This window comes from Anas acuta, chromosome 1 (assembly GCF_963932015.1).
Source record: "Anas acuta chromosome 1, bAnaAcu1.1, whole genome shotgun sequence".
Classification (NCBI taxonomy): domain Eukaryota; kingdom Metazoa; phylum Chordata; class Aves; order Anseriformes; family Anatidae; genus Anas; species Anas acuta.
Window position 1 is genome coordinate 32,817,098 of NC_088979.1, and position 21,418 is coordinate 32,838,515.

Consider the following 21,418-nt stretch of genomic DNA (forward strand, 5'->3'; position numbering starts at 1 on the left):
CTCTGGCTGATATGTAGGGAATGAGAAGGCATATCTGCCTGGGTCAGAAACTCCAAGTAATATGTGATCTTATGCTTTGCAATGACCAGAGCACGTGGCAAGTGGTTGGAACTGGCCGGGTATGTAAAAACTGGACACTGTCTTTTTTTTTTTGTCTCTGATAGAAAGAGGTCTCAGCCTCAAAGTGCATATGAAATATTCAGATAAATTTATATATTTCATCCCTCTTGTTACCAACAGGCTCTACAGAACAAAGAAATGAATGAGTCTGAAGGGCATCATTTTCTCCCACATTCTGCTTGATAAATAAATAGATAGATAGATAAATAAATAAATGAATAAGTAAAGTATCATACATCTAGATGAGATATGGAAGACATTTGACTGATGTTAGCAGTTTCTGTCCTTGCCAGTAACTTTTATCTTGAATGACTTTTTCTATGGTATGTTTTCTGGCAGTTGCAGAAATTTTGTGCTTCGTCTCATCAGTGTTCAGAACAAATTAATTATACTGAAACTCAGATAGGTTCAATAATGCGGAGTATTTCATAACTTTTTTTTTTTTTTTTTTTTAACAGGGAAGAGTAGAGTCTAAATTTGGTAGGGATATACATGATGGTATGAGAGATATGTAACAGACATAGCATACGACATTCCTAGGTCCACATCCTAAAGGATATTTAGATCAGCTGCATGCTGAAGTATAAAAAAAAGGGGTCATGTCTCCATTTACTTTGTTACAAGAATGACAAAGATCTTGGTGGTCCACCAAGTCCTTCTTTCTGGCTGACACAATGCTGGAAGAGCAGGAGCTGTCTGGCCAATTGACCATAATTGCAATTAAGAGTGCAGAAGTACACCCAGGGGCTATCTATACCACTGTGCAGTCAAAGTAAAACTGGGACTTCTAGAGGTGATGTAAGCTGAGGTTGCTTTATTGAAGAAATCATGGAATGAGGAAAGAAGCTGCTATAATTTTGGATCTTACCCTCCATGCATGATTTTAGATCGTAACTACAGATCAGGCTCAGAAAGCACAAAGAAGTTTCAGTTTTCACAGTATGGGGATTGCTTTTAAACAAACATTCTAAAATCAAAAAACAACAAAAACAACAACAACAAAACAGATCAAACCAACCAACCAACCAACAATAACAAAAAAAGAACATAGCAGGAAATATTCTGACACAGAAGGTTAATTGGTAGGTAACAGTTCTGCTTCATGCAGAGGTACAGGAGTTCATCTGCGTAGTTGTCAGTGGGAAATTGTATAGATCTTACAGCATTAGGTTTCACTTGAAGCAGAGAAAATAAAATAGATTAAGGCTGATTCTTTTTCCTCAGTTTACTTTGTTACTGTTGTCGTATGTGTTTGCCTTTGAAGAAGTTTACAATCCAAGAAATTATTGGACTACTGAGCAAATTTATAAATGCTGCAAAAAGCTTTCAATGTCTTTGATATGCCATGAGGCAGATCTTCAGAGAAATCACCATTGTCCTACGATATCAGCAGAAATACGATAATTCATTTAATTTCCATTCATCTCTTGCAGAGGGTCCTATGACAGATTCCTTCCTCAAGTCTTGCCAAAACGGTGCCTGTAGTCACTATTTTCAAGTCACAAAGTTAATCAGCTTTCAGCCTCAATCTGTTCTTAGCCGCTTATTTTTACCTGTACAAGTAGAGAAACTAGGCAGTGGTACCCACTTTGTGTTTTGGGTTTGCTCAGTAAAAAAATTGTCTTGTGTATTTATGAGTGCCTCCCTAAAACACTGTTCCTGGAAGTAGGCAATTAGTGATTCCCAGGCAAGAAAGGCTTACCCCAGCTCCTAGTGAGCCTTCTGGTTCAGAGGACAGAGTTTTTTTCACAGACTGTTTGCTAAACATAGTTTTGGCACAGGGAGATGCAATTTCATCAAGTGGTACTCAATTTAGCTGGCAGCAAAGGAACTTTTCTACAGGATATCCCCTTACAATTGGATCTACAGGATCAGACACTTTCTTTATAAGCCATGTAAATAGCTTAAGCATTAAGTTAGTAAGTAAGGACAGTTTTACTGCCCAAAATGAAATTTATTTATTTATTATTAAATTTATTATTTTAAACGGCACATGAAGAATAAGGAAAGATAATTTTTAGTGATTACAGCAACGTGATGATTTGATCCAGCCATAGATGTTAAGTACTTACTAGTAAGGGACTTGAAAGCTGTGGTTTGAGTGCCTGAGCCTTACAGACAGTAACTATAGTGGGGAAGTAAATGCTACCAAAGAATTTCATGAGTATTAGAAGTTAATTATCCACCATGCTATCTACTATCTGTCCCTGACATGGTCATTGTCTGTGCCATAGAACGTTCTCCCAAAACATTTCTACAAATATTTCATGACTTCAGATAGAGGTAGGACCATTCCCTATTCTCACCATAGTCACTATCATCTGGATGATCTGATATGGCTGCAGGCTGTCCCTTGCCCATTAGCCCCAGGGTCAGAAAAGATCTCTCACACGTATTTAATGCTGGAGTATGGACATAGGTGCAGTATACTCCAGAAACCTGGATGAGTTGTCCAGGTACTAGGAGACAACAGAACCCAAAGTAGCTTCGCAAACAAGCATGCATACATCTTCAGTTGCAGAGATATCCAAAGTGGAAAGCTGAGGAGGCAGAGACCTGAAATCCCTCCCCTCTACAATTTTTTTTTATGTTCTATGACTCCTAAGTTCCATGGATACTGATCTGTTTTGGTGCCAGAGCCTAAAAACACTGCTTGAACTTCAGAACATACAGAACTAAAATTTCTATTTAAACATTTTAATTTTTGTTCTTTCAAGGAACTGAGAAAAGTGTAGTTTTCTTTTAAAACAACCACTGCGGAACTAAAGGGATCAAAAAGAAAAATTACAAGGTTTGTGACTAAACGTCACAAATGGGGTTCAACAAGGTTCAACAAGGCCAAATGCAAGGTCCTGGACCTGGGTCAGGGCAATCCCAAGCACAAATAGAGGCTGTGCGGAGAATGAATTTGGAGCTGCCCTGAGGAGAAGGACTTGGGGGTATGGTTGATGAAAAACTGAATATGAGCTGGCAATATGCACTTGCAGCCCAGAAAGCCAATTGTATCCTGAGCTGCATGAAAAGAAGCATGGCCAGCAGGTTGAGGGAGGTGATTCTCCCCCTCTGCTCCATTCTCATGACACCCCACCTGGAGCCCTGGGGCATCCAGCACAAGAAGGACATGGACCTGTTGGAGTGAGTCTGGAGGAGGGCCATGAGGATGATCAGGCTGCAGCATGTCTCCTTTGAAGACAGGCTGGGAGAGTTGGGGTTGTTCAGCCTAGAGAAGAGAAGTCTCTGGGGAGAAGCCTTCCCATACTTCAAAAGAGCCTACAAGAACTCTGGAGCAGGATTCTTTGTCAGGGAGAGTATTGACAGGACATTGGATAACAGTTTTAAACTAAAACAGAGTAGATTTAGATTACATATAAGGAGAAAAATCTTTACTCAGAGGGTGGTGAGGCACTGGAACAGGTTACCCAGAGAAGCTGTGGATGTCCCATCTCTGGAACTGTTCTAGGCCAGGTTGGAAGGGGCTTTGAGCAACCTCGTATAGTGGAAAGTGTCCCTACCCGTGTCTGGGGGGGGGGATGGATCTATGTGATCTTTAAGTTCCCTTCCAACCCAAACCATTCTGTGATTCTGTGATTAGTTATGTTGTGATGGGCTGAACCAAATGCCTGCCTCACTACTTATAAATTCTCAGAGTATTCTTAAACTCTTCTGTCTCATTTGAACTTGCTTATATACTCTTTGGCTTTGTGCTGTGCATAGCACAAAGCTATCTTGAAGCAAAACTAGGACTATTAAATACTGGATGACGATGACAATGCTAATAATAAAAGTATCATTTGATTAATTATACCATTCTTTATTTGCATGAAACAGGCTCACATTTCCTTCTGCATTTTAATAATACAGTAATGGTTATTGTAATGAACTCATTAAATCTGAGAGTCAATATTAATGGACTATGAGAAGGATCTTTATGAACTTCATTGGCAGGCTACAAATAGTGGATTAATATAATTTACCGAATGAGTCAATTGGTTGTATAGTTATGAGTAATCAATTTATATTACTGTGAGTGCCTTAAGTTAGAAGCAAACATTTTAAAATATGGGGCTGGATCCTTGTTAGATGTAAATCAATAAAAGGAGGTTAATCTAAACTAGCTGCAGTTTTGGATGAGCATTTTAGCAAAGGAAATGGTGTTTATATTGATAAAAAATATTGTCAATACTAAATCATCAGGCAGCCCCCAAAATATAACAATACTGTGTTCATATAATGTGATTTTAAATGACATCTGTGTATTTTATTTGGTATAATTGTGTACCTATAGAAAAAAATCATGCAATTTTAATTATTCTTGTTTCTGTCTGTGTATCCACATATACTTTTTAATTTTTTTTTTCATCTCAAGTACCATTTTCAAGCTTTTATCCAAGCTGCAAGAGTTAAGCACTTCCTTTATTATTTTAAATTACAACTGTGTTAATTTTGTTGTGCAATTGCTTGTGTTTAATAGCTGTTGCAACAAAAATTATGAAAGCTGTATTAAAATTGGAAAAGCTGACAATGTGGCAGTAATTCAATTATAAAAATCCAGACAATAAAAAATGCTAATGCCCATGTAAATATTATCCTTCAAAATAAAGATTTTATTAAAAGCAAGAATGTCATGAACTGTTTTTACCCCTTATTGTTAGGTTCTTAGCTGGGATATCCAGGTATAACAAAGTGAGTCTTCCTCTACGGCAGAGATTGACAACAGTGGAAAATATTGCACAGCTTTCTAATCTAACTGAGTTTGAAATTCTTAATGCTGCCAAAGGCTTCTATTTCTTGATTTATGACTTTGTTAGTGTTGGGATTTGCTGAGTACCCAGAGAATGGAAGCAGGAGGTTGGCACAATGAACAGGTCCCAACACACAAGTTTCTTTGTTTCTCCTTGTTTTGAAGGCACCTACCTTCAGGTCTCCACCAATATCTGGGGCCTTCTTTCTGTCTTTCTTCTATTTGATGCCATTCACATCTGATTAGTACAGTGTCTAACAACATGTGTCTCACTGAGAGGACTTAACCTCTGTTTCTATCTGCCTATTTTCATATAAACTGTAGAAAATTAAAGAGCACCCTTAAGACTTAAAACCCTATGTTGAATTTGGCTGGATATTAGCTAGTAAGTTAGAAAGTAGAGAAAGATATGATTCTCCACATAAAAATAACAGAAACTAATCTTGTTTCTTTAGGAAAAAAGACAAAAGCCTCAAATACTATGCAAAAGGAATTTTAGCTGTGTAGTTTTTTCCTCTTTTTCAGCTTTCATTATTGTGTGCTTTTATGTATTTATTTATTTTTTTTTAATCTCAAAAAAAGCTTTGAAAACTGGTTCCCTGTTTTACTTTTCTCAATCTAATTCAAATTAGTGTAACTTTTCTTCTGCTCCCTCTCAACCCTAAGTCAATGAGGACTACATATAAGAGTTTCTGTTCATCATCCTGAGTCAGAAGTTCAAAGTGTTTGAATACAGAGTTTTGATGAAAGCAAGAAAAAAATGTTGAAATGAATTTGGGATGTGTTATAATGAGCAAATCACCCCAGAGAGTAGAATTGTCTCATTCAGTATCCTTGTCTTACTCAGCAGGTTTCACCTTGTTGAATTTTACAGGTATGTACTGGTTCAAAATGCACATGCACATCTCAGGAGTCACAGCAAGTTCCTGCTTGGAGGCAAGAAACAAATAAACAAACAAAATGAATGGAGACCTCAACCCACTCATACACTCTTTGGAACATTGCATGTTTTTGTAATGTAGCTCAAAAAGAGAAAGAGAGAAAGAAAAAATAAAAAGCCAACCCAAACACACAGTATTTTCTGACCTCAGGTATAGTCTTTTATCTTAGCAGTGTTCTGCCCTTTCACTTTTCTCCTGGACATTTGACCAGATGACAAAGCCTCTGAGTCTTGTTATTAACACTTCCTCTCTCATGTGCAATAGAAACTTTGTTACCTGATTTTTCAAGCGTCTTTTGTTTTTCATTCATTCCAAGATGAAAACATCTACAAAAATAATAGTACTATTTTCTTTTCTGTTTTCAAAGCCTTTCTTTTTTGTTTGTTTTTAATTGTCAGTATTTGACAACACACAGAATTTACTGGTATGGAAAGATTTTGAAGATTTTACCATCTGCCAACCACCATGAAGAACTATACAGGTAGTAGTTTTTTTCTGTGTATTGGGAGTAAAGGGTTTTATTCTTCATATAGCACAGTAACATAGGTCCTGTAAGTTTATAAACACTCCAGACACTTGCAAGAAAAACACTGCAAGAAACACTTGCAGCAGACAAAAGTCGATTCAAGTTGAAGGAACTGTGGTCCCTTGTGCCAGCAGTGGCTATGAGCAAGAGTAACTCTTGTGAAGACAAGAAAACCTCTAGTCTCTAGTTCATCACAAGCTGTGCAAAGATAATAAAAATATCTCTTTTTTATTATTATTAATTATAATATAAATATTTTAAGTGAAATGTGGCAGAGCTGATCTTTGTAGGACAACCAGTGACTGAAGCTGAGGATGGGAGTAATTTCTTCCAGAGTCAGGATACAATTTTCAGATGATTTTTGTGTGTCTTAGCTCCAGATGGAAAGCTGGATTCCTAAGCATGTATGCAGGTTTATGTATTAGGGTATGTTGTAACAAGCTCATGTGGGAGTGTTCATGTTTAGTGAGAAAAAAAAAAAAATAAACAAAACACTGTGAGGAAGCTGGTGCATGTCCAGGTCATAAAATGATACAACATTGACATTTTGCTGAATTGTGCAGGATGACTGTCACATTTTTGGCTATGATAGAGCTAATTTTCTTCATGGAGACTCATACAATGCTGTCTTTTGTTTTTTTTTTTTGATGAAAACAGTGGCGATATAACACACCAGTTGTGTGTGACCAAATGTGATGGATCTCTCCTCTACAGCTGTAAAATTTAACATCTAGAACTGCTGACTTCCACTTGAAAATAACCTATTTAGAGCAGCTTAGCATGGTGCTGCCATGTCCTGTGGCCATGCAGTACCCAATTGCTTCACTGTAAAATCAGCTTTGTTGATAATTGTTCTTGGTCTTTCTTCCAAGCTGGGTTGTGCACTTGTGTGGTCAGGGCAGGATACACAAAACCCATGGCACCCACAGCTGTGATTCACAAACTCCATGAGAAGATTAATAAATTTTTTCATAGACTACACAGATTAGTAGTGGGTGGTAATTAGCAATGCTTTATGGGTATTGTCAGGGCCTGGACTGCATCCACCTTCTATCAGATTAGTTGACTGAGCCAAAGAGTTTAGTTGGCTGAGTCCAATGTGAGCTTTGTTGCTTTGTTGCTGATAAGAGCTGTCACAAACAAAAAAACAAACAAACAAGTTAAAAATAAGGTCTTGCATCCCCTGTCCCATGGAGCTGCTTTTAAGCTCTTTCCATAACACCAGCATCCCACTTGTGTTACCCTGCAGCTGATTTGCATCTAGGTCTGCGCTCAAGCTTGTAACTCCTTGATCCAGACCCAGATGTAGATATAGACCCACCAGCATGGCTTTCTGTGGCAAGCTCAGAATTACTGTGTTGTGGTAGCCGTGCTGTGTGATCATACTGACCACTGTTTCTGGTCCTGATCTCTGCCTTGACTGGAGCAATTCTTACCTTAAAATCACTGTCCCAGTTTGCCCATGGAGTTTGTGGAGTCTCCATCCTTGGAGATGTTCAAAAGCTGTCTGGAAATGGACCTAGGCAACCTGCTCTAGGTGGTCCTGCCTCAGCAGGGGAGGTGGACCAGATGACCTCTAGAGGTCCCTTCTAACCTCAACCACTCCCATGTATCTGTGACTTGCCACTTGACATCTTGGCTCCTTATAGTCAGGTCACTGTTTCTGCCTGCCTTCTTATCTCCACTGTTCTCATTTCACTTTCCTGGAGGAGCAACTGTCCCTCAGTGCTCCCTGAAAGCTGCAGACTGAAGTTGATTAGAGAGAGAAGGCAAAACATTCTGATTCTGAAGGCAAAACATTCCACATAAGAACTTTCCATTCAGCCTGACTGCAAAGGTCCATGGGAGCCTCCAACTTCACTGGACCATGCTCAGCCCCAAGTTAAGGGTTCAGTTCTTGACAGCCAATATGACAGCTCTGTACAGGAAACATTACTATGATTTAAATATTTAATGGGTAGTTTTCATTTGTCTAATCAAGTTGGAATACTTCACTGTAGGATGTGCTTTCCTTTTTATATACGTAAAATTCCAGATATTTTAATGTTATATCTATTATTCTCTAACATGGCTAAATGTTGGCCATATTATTCCCTGCTGCAGAAAAAGCTATTAAAAATGAGGAAACAACATGTGTCTCTCTTACCCTAGATTTCTGTCCTTTTTCATAGGACAGATCTGTTTTGTTTTTCTTTTTTATCCTATCTTTCAAGCTATCTTGGCACTACAGCTAATCCTTCATTCATATTTACAATTCCCCTTCTCAATGCATACGGGACAGCAGACAATGGAGTTCTGCTATCATAAATGAGCTGAGGAGCTAGTCTTAGTTATGGAAACTGGTTTGTCTTTAGAAATTTTATTTTCTCATGCCAGTCCTCAAAACATACATATACACACATGTGAAAGGTCATTATTGTCGTATGCTGAAAAATGATAAAACCTTTTCAGATATAAATTTAGATGGTTATATGACAGTCTTTTCAGGTATAAAGACCACTTGCTTTAATTAGGATGCACTGAAAAAAAGCATCTGATATATGATAACCAAAGAAAATAAACAATCTTTCCTCCCTTCACAACTCTGTCTTTGTCTATCACCCTCATGTTTTTGTTTTCTTTGCTGTGTATCTTCCCAGAGCTCTGGCAGTGAATGTTAATGATGAAGTGTTTGGTTCTACTCTATCCAATTATTCTCAGAAAATTAAGCCCCACACACTGTATAGTTTAAGCATGATGATATATTCCCACAAATGAATAATGATGATATACAAAAGAGCTCAAATTCTGATTCCTGAACTTTTCTCCGACTGGTCAGGAAAGAATAGCAATTAATAGAAATAGACTTGTTGAAGGGCAAATGTTTCTTTAGTTTTGTAAAAGATTGTTTATTTCTGAAGGTAAAAACAGGTTAGAAAAAAATCTGACTGAGCAGGGAAATATCCCAGAAAAAAATAACAAATTAACACCTGCATGACTCTGCCATTTTAAAATGATGTTTTCCTAAACAGTTCAGCATGAAGAAATGATTGTAGGTGATATTCCTGTTTAGTCAGAAGTGACAGAGCTATTTGATTTCATGAGTAGTAAACAGGACATACAACCTCAGTAAAAATAACAGCAACCAACTAGCAGATTCAGCAATAAAGCTATATTAGCATAATGGGGAAGGAACATTGGAATGCTATTTGGAGATTTTCACTTAAGTTACTTTGGTGTACATTAGGGAGTCAGCCAACAAAAGTAAAAAGAAATAGACATATTTTGAAGCAAGTGGGTTGATAATTTGGGGTCAAAGCTCTAATTACCGTGTTCAAAAGACTATAGATGATTTCTAGATCACCTTTAAGTTTACAATAATAAAATAAACTTATTTTCCTGTTCCGAATGTTGTATTTGTTTTATTTGGTAAAGATTTTGTGTTGTTTCCTATGCTAATAATTTTATTCACTCCAAGGCCTGTTGCCTTGCAGAGTATTTCTCGTTAACAACTTCCTAATTTTTGATGTTGTTGGTTAATTGTACTTTACATGTGAATTCCAGAAATGATATGCTGCTGGAATGACAGGTACCACCAGCTCCTATACACTTACTGCTATCAGACTGTAAATTTTGCTAGCTTTGTCACTTAGTTCCTCCAGGATCACCATGACTGCTCATGTCCAGCGTTGATACAGCTACCCAAGGGCATAAATATGATGCAGCATATTGATGCATAAATCCCCAATATTACTCAGAGATGAAAGCAATGGGAAAAATATTTCCAAACTTTCTCTCTCAATAACTTCAGTAAAGAAAAGAGGATCATCAAGGCCTGTATTTTGCATAGAAAGTCAAACTAAACTCAGGGTATAAATAATTAAAGTGAGTCCTGTGTAGCTTCTGCAGCTTTGTTCTGAGTCAGATACACTGACACCAAAGGACAAAACGAGTTTAGCAAATTGCCAAAAGAATCCAAGAAAAAGGTAGAACAGATGGAGCAAGATGACTTTGGTGATGTATAATAAAGTTGTCAGAGACAACTGACAACAATTGTGATTTTTTGTCTGATGACCAAAGGTCTCAATAGATTTTACCAGTATGCACAAGAAAAAATATAATGTAAACAAATTTGAATCCGTTAACATTAGAATCATGCATTTGCTGTGCATTGGAGTAAACAAAATCCAAAATAAGCCCCAAAATTTTTAAAAAAAGTAAAGAAAGAAACAAGTAAAAACAGATAAATAACTAGGTGTCAACAGGGTGGTGGTGGTGGGATTAGAGATTCTTATTTTTCACTGTGTGTATAAAAGTCTCTTATTAAATCATCTACAATTAAGCACAAAGAACAAAATAAAAATGCTAAATACTTCTCCCCATCTTCTTTCAATTCAAGCTCTAAACAGAAGTAAGTATGTTTGAATCACTTCAGACAAGATTACATAGAACTCTCCTGCACACTTGTGAAATGAGGGATTGTTCCCTTGTGTGGAGAGAGAACAATCCTTCATTGCACAAGATGAACTGCCTTTTCATCCTGGAGGTTTATGATCCTATCATATGATTTTCTAACTGTACACTGTATTCTTGAGAACAAAAACAAAGATTGCTGACTAATGGAAAATGGTGAATGAAAAGCTCAGTTAGTGATGAAAAGGTTTGATACTGAGAGGTGGCCAGCAATTCCAGTTTCTTCTGCTCATCTGTATACCAGTGGGTGGATACCCATTGTTACAGACAAGGTTTGATGATCAGAAGAATAGTTCTGAGGGAAAGTTAAGATTCTGAAGGCCTTTACAGTTTCCTCTGGGACTGAATTTTTTTCACATGATTTTAGCTATGCTTTCACGGTGCAGTAACTTTACTGTTCCATTGCACCATGCATTAATAAAAGTATGATAGTCCCTGAGAATCCAAAGATTCTGTACATTGCATGGTGCAGCCTTACTTCCATGGCTTCAATGTCTGCATAAGACACCTGGACTGAAAAACAATTGGTGTTATTGGAACATGCAAGCAGAAAACGGTATTGAGGGAACAGCAGTGGGTAGAAAGTAGATAATACTTGGCAAGGAGAAGGCTGGAAAGGTAGATATGTACAGTGATTTAAATTTAAGCCTCTGAAGTTTTCAAAAAGAGATCTTTCTCTGAGGAATAAATGATATTAACACCTGCCATGGGAGACCCCCAATTTACCAAATACTCTGTAATCTCTTATGATTAACTTTCAGAATTATTAAAACAATAAATAACACTTTTGACAATTTTCTCTGAGATCGTGAACATGGTACCAGTAAGGCTGCTACCATTTGCTCACTGGTAGGCTGACCTATATTAACATTTTCAAAAATATGTAGATGACCTGGCTTCTTTGTAAGATTTTCAGACGTGTCTAAGAAAGGTGAAGTATTTCAGTGCTTAAATATGCAGGTACCTGGGTATCTTGTTTTCTTTTTCTTCTCAGAAATGTCACTGCACTTAATTTTTATTGGTTTCAATGACATTAATTTCAGTAAGAGTAGGTTAGCAAGTCACTTTCAAAAAATCCTACAAAGCATCTACACAAAATTTAAAGTCCTTAATTACTTTTGTAAATCTGACCCTTTTGTACTTATAATCACAGAAAAGGGCAGGAGAATTTGAACTCTGAATTACCCATGACATAGATAAGTAGGTACTTTAGGAAATGCTTGAACATCATAACAAATTTGTTACTTCATACTCTTCTGTGACATTGTCTTCCTTCATTCTATTGAAATGAACAAATAAAATATGCAGGTATGTGGTTTACAATAGGATGGTAATTAAACAAGACATACTGTGGTAAGTGTGTAAATTAAAATTGTGTTTGGTTTTAATTCTGGCTAAATACAAGAAATATAAAAATACCACCAACACTGCCAATAAACACATTTTATTTTTCCTTTAATCTCCCCTCCTCTTCTCTCCTTCCCTCCCTGCTTTTTTTTTTTTTTCTTTTTTTTTTTTTCCTGAGAGCCTTATACAATATGAAATCCTCAGTGGTGTTGCGAAACTGCTCAGTGTTATTCCTATTAGGTACTGAGGAATTAACAGCACAAAATCCTTAAAAGAGAAAGGGGAAAAATGTGTTTACTTACTGTTGTGAAATAACTGAGGATTGATTTCATGACAGTTAAACCCTCTAGGACCCAGAGGGCCCTGGGAAGAAGCAGGAACTCCACCCACTGCCTATTCACCATTGTCACGGTAAAGCAACAAGGCATTACTGTCCTCAGAGTCTACAAGAGTCCAAAAAAAGAAAGACTATGCTGTCATTTGACTATGTATGTATGATCTTATTTATATAGGGACTACATGAGTAGATGAAATAATGTTGTTCCTTTTCCCAACCAGTTCTGATTCATGATTACATAGAGAATTTCCTTCCATGAAGTCCAATATAAAGGAAAACTAGTCTTACAGATAAAATATTTTGTTTCAACGTTTCTAACAAAGACAGTTTTCTCAGAGACATTTGTTAGTGTTTTGCCACCGTGTTGTTAACATATGAAAAGGTGTTGTTAACATATGAAATATGTTAACATATAAAATATGTTAACATATGAAACAAATTTAATAAAGTAGGGTTGGAAACAGCTTAATAACCCCCCACCATCCCCCAAGCATGGGCCCCTAACAAGCAAACAAACAAAATAATACTAATAAAAAGACTTGCTTTACGAATCCTTACAGGTCAAGAAGAGAACAAGCACATTTGCCTCCTTATAGCCTTGCACCTTTCTGTAGATTTCTATCATGATACAACTCCCTATATAGCCTGCATCTCCTTTTGTGCTCAACTGTAGCAGTCAGTACAAGTTGAGAATCACCCACTTCCATCTACAGCTCATTAACATCCAAATTAGGTGGAGAATCACTTAAACTCAACCCAAGCGCACCACAGAATCTAGAAATGTTAAATTTGATTAGGACTACAAATCTTTTCAGATCCAGTGATGTATCTGACAGGCAGGTAGTGCCTGTTTCTTGTCTACTGGTGTGGTAACCGGTATGGCAGGGAGGCCACAGGCAAAATTAGGAGTCAGGATCTTGCCCCTGGAACATTCATTTATTTTATTTTAGAGAAAATATAAAATGTTCCCTAGAAACAGACTGGTTAGGTCTTTTTTGCTGTGAACATGTAATATACGTAAAGAGAATTTCCCTTTTTCGGGTCCTTAGGAGCAATTACAATTCTCCACTCTCTTTACTCAAAATCTAGGTTTCCATCTTATGAAGAGCCTGCTTTCCCAGGACCAGGAGTTGTCAATATTGTGCCAATGACACTATTTGACATTGAAATGCATGCATTGGAGCAGTCTTTCACCTGGTCTTCAAAAGTAACTATTGAAAAACAAACAAACAAACAAAACAACAACAACAACAACAACGATGTTCTTAAACTGTAGTTTTACTTGCCTAGGTAACGACAGACATGATGGAAGGGCTTTCAGAGCAGAAAGCACAAGCTAGCTCAGATTCCAGGGTATTGGCTTGGGGCAATATGTTGATCAGTGATGCTATGTGTACTAGAAATAGTACAATTGCTTTTCTCATTTAATGCGTGTGGTAGAAAAATTGTTATGCCAAGTAGACAGAAACAATAAAGAATTTATTTTTTTACACTAAATAAATGCTTTTTAATATATTGGATTAAGAAGAAGAAATGTTTAATTTTTTAAAGTGAATTCTGTCTACAAATATTAAAAGTAATTTGTGATTTTTTTCTGCCTAAACTAGTATGATTTCTCCTAATGTCTTAGACCTTTGCTATTTAAACTGTTTTTGTTTGCTTGTTGTTTTTGTTTAGTTGCTTTTTGTTTGTTTTTCTTCATTTCTGAGGATCTCTAAGTTACTCTGTTTAAATAAATCCTAGCTGAAAGATGCCCATTATTTATTTTTTTTTTATATACTTAACCATCTGTGATGTGTATTTTAGTTATCTAGCAGGATTTAATGTACCATTTTAAAAGGCAAAATTCTTCTATACAATTTATTATTGATTAAGTAATCCAAAGGTTTACCTTATAATATCAGGGTGCCTTACTCTGGATAAGTAGAAACTTCCCAAGTGTACATTGCTACATTTCCCACTTAACAAATTGTTTGTTGCAGTAATAGTAAGAATAATAACATATTCTGTGAGGCTCTGAGCAAGTATTGCTGCAACATTTATACTAAATTTTACCCAACTGTTCCAGCCATCTTACTCTCAGATTACTGTAATGATGCATGGAACCAATGGATTCTCTGTTATGGTGCACATTGTACCTTCACCATAACCTGCGTCTGCCTAAAACTTCCTGTGGCAATATGAGTTAGAGTTTGTCTCATACAGACAACCCATAAAGAAGCTTGCATAGCATCTATATCTCCATGGACATCTCCAGGAAATAGCTGTGGCTCATTGTTTTCCTTTTGCTCAGTCAGTGTAGTGACTGGAGACTGGGGGAATAGTAATTTACTACTGGCAGATGTGAGCACTTTTGACCACTTGCACATCCTCCTCTGCCACTCAGTTGGAGCTCCACCCACTAGCCAGCACAGGTAAAGAAACAGGCAGGCACATAAAGTTTGTTTGTTCATTCATTTATTTAATTAATTAATTAATATTATTTTTCTTGTTTATTTGCAAGATACGGAGAATAATACAGGAAACAATTGCTGAAGTCCAAGGCACTATATGCCTTACAAAAAGCCATGATGTGTAAATAAAATAAGAAATAGACAAGTATGCACTTTTGTTCTTTTTTTCCAACAGTACTACTTAACTAGAGCTCTGGTCCCTTATTTTGTAAGTAGGATTCTTCAGCAGAGTCAATAACTGTGACATGCAAAATAATGAAAAGAGGTTAGAACAACAAAAAACAATCAAGAAAAAAAACAAAAACAAAAACAAAAACACATGGAGGGCAGCAATGACAGATAGAACAGAATGTAAAAGCATATTCTATTAACGACATTTTTTCCCCTCCATTTTATTCACATTTATTGAAATATTCCAATTTTGTTTAAAGATACAGGAAAATGAGAGTTATTAATACATATTTCTATAGAGTTATAAGGAGGCTGTAAGAGATGTTATGTTATTATGCAGATGACCCTTGGTCTAGGAGGTTTGAATAAAGTATCATTGTGCTTCTCATTAACTCTAACATGCCAGTTGCTTTACTATGTTTGAAACCTTCTGTTCTCATATGTTTTGATGAGTTGTTTATTCACAAAAAAATACTTCGATGTTTTGTTGGCCTCAAAGCAGCACTCAGGAAGATACTGAAGTTGGCAGAATTATCTTACACCCACTTGTCAGGCTGGCAGAACGCATTAACAAACTTAAGGAAGTGTTCCCTTAGACCACCATTGATTGAAGGGTAAAGTCTATGACTGTAGCCTGTAAATATTTTCTGGCAGTAATTCAATATAGAAGGAGATCACTCTCCTGTAATGAACTGCAACTCTAACTTCCTGTTAAACTGAGCTATCGCTGAAGTTTGTTACAGAAGTCTTTTGGAAACAAGGCTACCATGATCCTTACTCAACTCTTTTAAATATTAGCAGTAAATTAAATGGTGGCATACAAAGTAATTTAGAATATCAAAAAATACTGGAAGAATAAACTTTAAACACTGTACAAAATTATGTTTAGCTTGCAAAAGGCAAGATAAGTAAATTAAGCCCAGTGCAACAGACAACCACTGTGCATATAACTGTGTGTCATGTAAGGGGAGGTGTATGTATTTATAGATGTTTTGAAGTTATTTGACTGATTCCTTTGTAGGTAGCCTCCATGAGTATATTAAGGCAAATGTTGACATATGGTTTAGACCTGCATTTGCAAACATATACTGTGCAACTACATTAAAGCAACAAAAACAGCTCACATATGTTTATTTACTGATCAGGTGTCTCAGGAGAAAACAGTTTGTTTCTTGGATGTTACCTCACCTAGTTTAAAGGATGCTCAGATGCATTCATATATATATTTGCTTTCTCCAGGACTTCCCACAGCTTGTTAGTCTCCCTGCACATGGGAAAAGAAAAAAAAAAAAGAAAAAAAAAGTGACTTTTGGAAAAGAAGAAAACCTATCTATAAATTATATACATATAGAGAAAAAGGGAAATAAAATGTCTTTGCTTATTTGCATGACAGAAGAATCAAACCTAACCGTCTCTTCAGGCCACCGTTGCTAGGAGGTATATATGAAGTACGTAGTTGAGTATTAATCTAAATAGACAACATAGTCATAGTGGGGGGTGGGGGAAAGAACATTTTACAGATGGGGAGTAAGTAAAGACAGTTCTTCAGAAATACACAGTATCCAGAACTGTATGTTTTGTCATGCATCCTGGCACAGTGACGCCTAGGAACAGTCACTGGATTGCCAGGATAGCAGTCCAAGCTGTCAAAGGGCATGTCTGCAAAGGAGGTTTGACCTGAGGTCCTCTGTCCAGTTGGATTAGCAAATGTTGTGTATGACTTTATTCACATCATTCCTTATATGTTCTGGCCTGAATGTTCCACATTGTATATTCAATTGTAAATTCGAAACAAATTTGTATTCATTTTAAAATGAACATAGCAAAAAGAGCAGGAAAGCACATGCAGCTCTATTCTATCTCATTCCAGGTGAATGCATTCACCTCTGAGCAGCAGAACAGTGCTGCCTTTTGCATGCTTTTTCTCTGGCCTTGCTTTCCTGCCAGAACAGTGTCCTATTTCAAAAGGGAAAGCCTACGGCTTAGTGAAGTTGGTGAGATGTGGTTCAAACCCTTGGAGGCAAAAGATATTTTAAATCCTATATTTCTGGGCTGATTTATTTGACCATTAGGCTAACATAAGCAGTGCTATTGTTTTCTCTGTACATGTTTTTGAATAAATTCAGTGGTACTAGTATATGTTAGACAAAACCTTGAAGATGCCTGTAGGATTGACTCCCAAGGTGGCTGCTCACAAACAAGCAGCATGCTCCTAAACCCTTTCTTTTTAAATAAGCACTATTGGGCATGTATTTTTTAAGCTCCCAAAGAATATTTATTTGAAAACTGAGGTACCCATAGAGGGTTTATGTGCAGGGTTTTAGGATCCCTAAAGCCTACCTTAAGCATCTCCATGCCTTGTTCACATCTGATCATACTTAACTCTGTTCATATTTTAGTCCTGAACACTACGAGCAGCATAACATAAAATTATCAAGAGAGACATTTACAAGCTAGATTCAGGAAGGAAAATAAATAAATAATGGAAAAAGCTTCACACTGGATAGCAAAAACATACCATACACTAGAAGGCCATTCTCAGCTTAGAAATGTTCAAGAACAAATACACATTATTAAGGGGAAAAACATATATATATATATATATATATATTTAAATAAATAAAGAAAGAAGAAGTGTGAAATTTAAACCTTCTAACTTCAGAAAATTTAGCTTCCTCTGAGTTTGCATTTGGGTTTATGTATTCTGAACAATATAATTAGGTTTTTGACTCATAATTTCTGCAAAGAGTAAGATAGCCATTGTTATATATATATATATATATAATCTTAAATCCCTATTTGTTAGTAATATTTTATTACACCGCATACATTATTTATATAAAGGATTAAAAAACACATTAAACCAGAAATGCCTTCTTAATAGCTATTACCATGTGAGCACTGCCCTGCATTAGTGCAATCGATTTTCACGTCATTTTCATGCTCCTGCAGTGTGTCTACCCTATTTTAAATGCACGGATTTGCTGTAAGGATAGGATATTGTCGCCATCCATAAGATAGCACCTAGATTTATGGGAACCCTGAAATCACTTTAAAAACTCCTCAAGTCTCTTCCCAGTGTTTTCCTCCTGGGCCCAAGATCGCTTTAGCTGTTCTGTGGCTCTGTCCTGAGTTTGGAAGAGAAGTTGACCACAATGTTGGCAAAGCAGTAACTCATCCATCACTCACGGTATGTTCTGTGAGTACTGACTGCACAATATCATTTTCTCCATGTATCAGGAATGCTTCACTTGTCAGAGGCTTTTGAAAGTAGTCAGCTTTCATCAGTGGTTCTTGACAACATGGAAAGAATGAGTCACCTGAAGGAAGCGTGGGGCATAACATTTCAAAAGTGATATCTAAAGACTGATTATTCTTTGTCCTTGACACCCTGCCAAGGGCTAGATACAGTGAACATCTGGGAAGTAATGGTGCCTACAAATCACTGGTTGCCTACAGTCCCACTCAGGCCACAAGAGGATAGCATGCTTGACTTCAGTTCAATTTTTATTATATGCTGTAAACTTTTGACTGCTGTGATACATGTTGTCATTGATGCATCAAGATTGGACCCTGACAGGGTGTCTGACCTGACTGAGATCAACAGTGTTCTGTTACAAATAAAAAATATATAAAAGAATAGCCACACTTTTGTGGGACTTCTAATAATCAAACACAGTTAAGAGCTGTGTCATATGGAATCAAAATGCAGGGGTGGTATTAACATGTAACAGTGTTCTTAGGCTAGATGAGAGGGTGTACAAACATACTGCCAAAGTGTCCTGTGACGTATGAGCCATATGCTGTGGCATTCCCTTTCTTGCTATAGATATCTGTTGTGTTGTACTTCCTGCTACTCACTGCTTCAATATTGTAGGTTTTTTTGACCTAAAGAGAAATCACAAAAAGGCTTGGGTGAGTATTGAGAATGTTCCCTTGGTATTGTTTTAAGATGTTTTATAGATGGATTATTATGCTATGTTTTAGGATTAGCCTTCTCTGATGTTATCAGTAGTAGCTGACAGCTTGTTCTGTTAAATTGAAATTTGGAATCAAGTCACTGTTTTTTTTTTCTCCTCCATTAAAAACAAACAAGCAAACAAATAAATAAATAAATTATCTTGTCCTGTAAAAGCTAGAGGTAACAATAAGTGTTTTCACAGCCATTTGAAATTCAAAACAAAGAGAGGACCAATGGGGCACTATTGCCCCAAAGCATGTTTCAGATTTTAATTACAGTTATACAGATTCCCTTACAGAATGGAAAGATGTGGTCCCTCAAAAAAAAATGGCACTGAATCTTTTGAACAACATCTGCAAACAATACAATTTCCTAGTTATGTGTCAGAGTTCTGCCAAGGCAAATGAAACATTACAATGCAGCTAACATCTGAACCAAATGACTGCATGTAAAAGACGCCTGTGCATGAGAGCCACAGAGCCATTTCAGTGTAGACAGCTGAATCTGCAGGATGTAAAACAGCATGAACTTAAGAACTCACTTTTTCTCTGAATATTTAAAATCAAAGTATATGTTTTCTGGATCTCTCAAAGGATTCCAAAAGTTATGATATTTTTTATAGATATAGCACTGATATAAAACACTTCAAGAAAAAGTTATATAATCTCTACACTATTGCTACCATTAACTTGTACCATTTAGAAGGAAACCTTCAGTTATTATTTATCTAACAGATATCTGTAATCTCCGCAACTGCTTAACAATTGGACCAGTATTTATAGCTCTCTTATTAAATACAGACAAATACATAGGAAGGAAAGTAATATTTCACCGTTTAAATAAAGCCTTTAAAAATTGCAGATCCTTTTGATCCTGACATAGCACAATACCCTCTGAAACAACAGAAGTGTCCTGTGAAACTATAATTTATATGTCTGTAGATTTGTAGAAGTTATAAATTGTTGAGATGGAAATTGTTTCCTAACACTGGCTCTACCCTTTTGATAAACAACGTGTGCAGAACTTAACTATAATATTGTGGCATTATAGGCAGAGTCAGATTAGAAATTAGTAGAAACTAATTCTCAGAAAGAGTCATTAGGCATTGGAACAGGTTGTCCAGGGAGGTTGTGGAGCCACCATCCCTAGGGTATTTAAGAAAAGGTTGGATATGGTGCTTAGGGGCATAGATTAGTGGGTAATGCTCGTAGGGGGATGGTTGGACCAGATGATCTTGGAGGTCTTTTCCAACCTTAATGATTTTATAGTTCATAAGTGGTAGCAAAAATTTCCATTAATGTCCATTTTATAGTTTGACAAAAATTATCCAACATAGTCTAGACACCTTCTCAAACCCTATTTTTTGATATGTTGTATTACATAGCATAGTTTGAAATCACTCAAGTGATTCAGCTTCCACTTAATTCTTTGAGTCAATACAATTTAAAAAATCATACATTTGAGAATGTTTCTTTCTAATTCATTTTCATTAATTTAGTGCCCCTAGTTCCACATTTTTGTCCTTTCTGAGGACTTAATGACTTAATTCCATGTGTTTTGGTAATTACACCCCTTCAGTACTTGTACATAGGCAATGTAACATATCTGTGACATACATAATTAAGGACTAAGGATCAAATTAAAAAAAAAAATAAGAAAAAAGTTAAATGAGAAAAAATTTCATTGATAAGAAAAGGACCATGTTATAATTTGGCAATTCATTTTCCATGGCCTCCTAAGTCCTTCAAGCAATTAGAAAATGCTAAAAAGTACCAGAACTCAAAACAAAAGAACAGAATAAATCAACATATAAGCTTTCCTCCAAATTAGGTAATGATAAAATAAAGCAGCTATCTAAACAATAAAAATAATATTAATATGAAGAAATCTTGCATGTCTGTGAAAAGGTATGAAATATTCTACTTCAAATGAAGTAGAACAGTGATTTGTGTGAGTATTTTTTTCAAAACAGAATTAAACAATAAGGAGAAGGTCAAAATGGTGGGTAAAATGTAACATAACCCACACAGAGTCACAAATCACAAGATGGTTGAAATCCAGGGATCTCTGGAGTTGTGTGTGTCCCCCTTACCCTCCTGCCTCACCGTGCCCTCTCACCTCCCCAGTCAAGCAAGGACATGCCCAGTTGGTTTTTATATATCTTCAAGGATGGACATTCCATAACATCTCTGTGCAAGCTGTTCTGGTCTTAGCCACCCGCACAGTAAAAAATAAAAATAAAAATAAAAATATGTATAAGAATTTTCTTATGAGCAAATAGAATTTCCTGTCCTTTAATTTGTACTTATTCGTTTTTGTCTTGCCAGTAAGCACCAGTGAGAAGAGTCTTCCCCCATCTTCTTTTCTCC

General features: G+C 36.4%; 1 long non-coding RNA gene across 2 annotated transcripts in view; it reads left to right on the top strand.

The window, feature by feature from the left end:
* Positions 1 to 18,760: 18,760 nt before the first annotated feature.
* The window catches only part of LOC137850106 (uncharacterized), a 71,334-nt gene continuing 68,676 nt past the window's right edge, over positions 18,761 to 21,418 (top strand). Inside the window, exon 1 of one of the 2 annotated variants that reach the window (XR_011092264.1) lies at positions 18,761 to 19,003. This is a non-coding gene — a long non-coding RNA (uncharacterized lncRNA). The remainder of the gene's footprint in view (positions 19,004 to 21,418) is intronic. The other variant, XR_011092265.1, reaches the window with a different exon arrangement.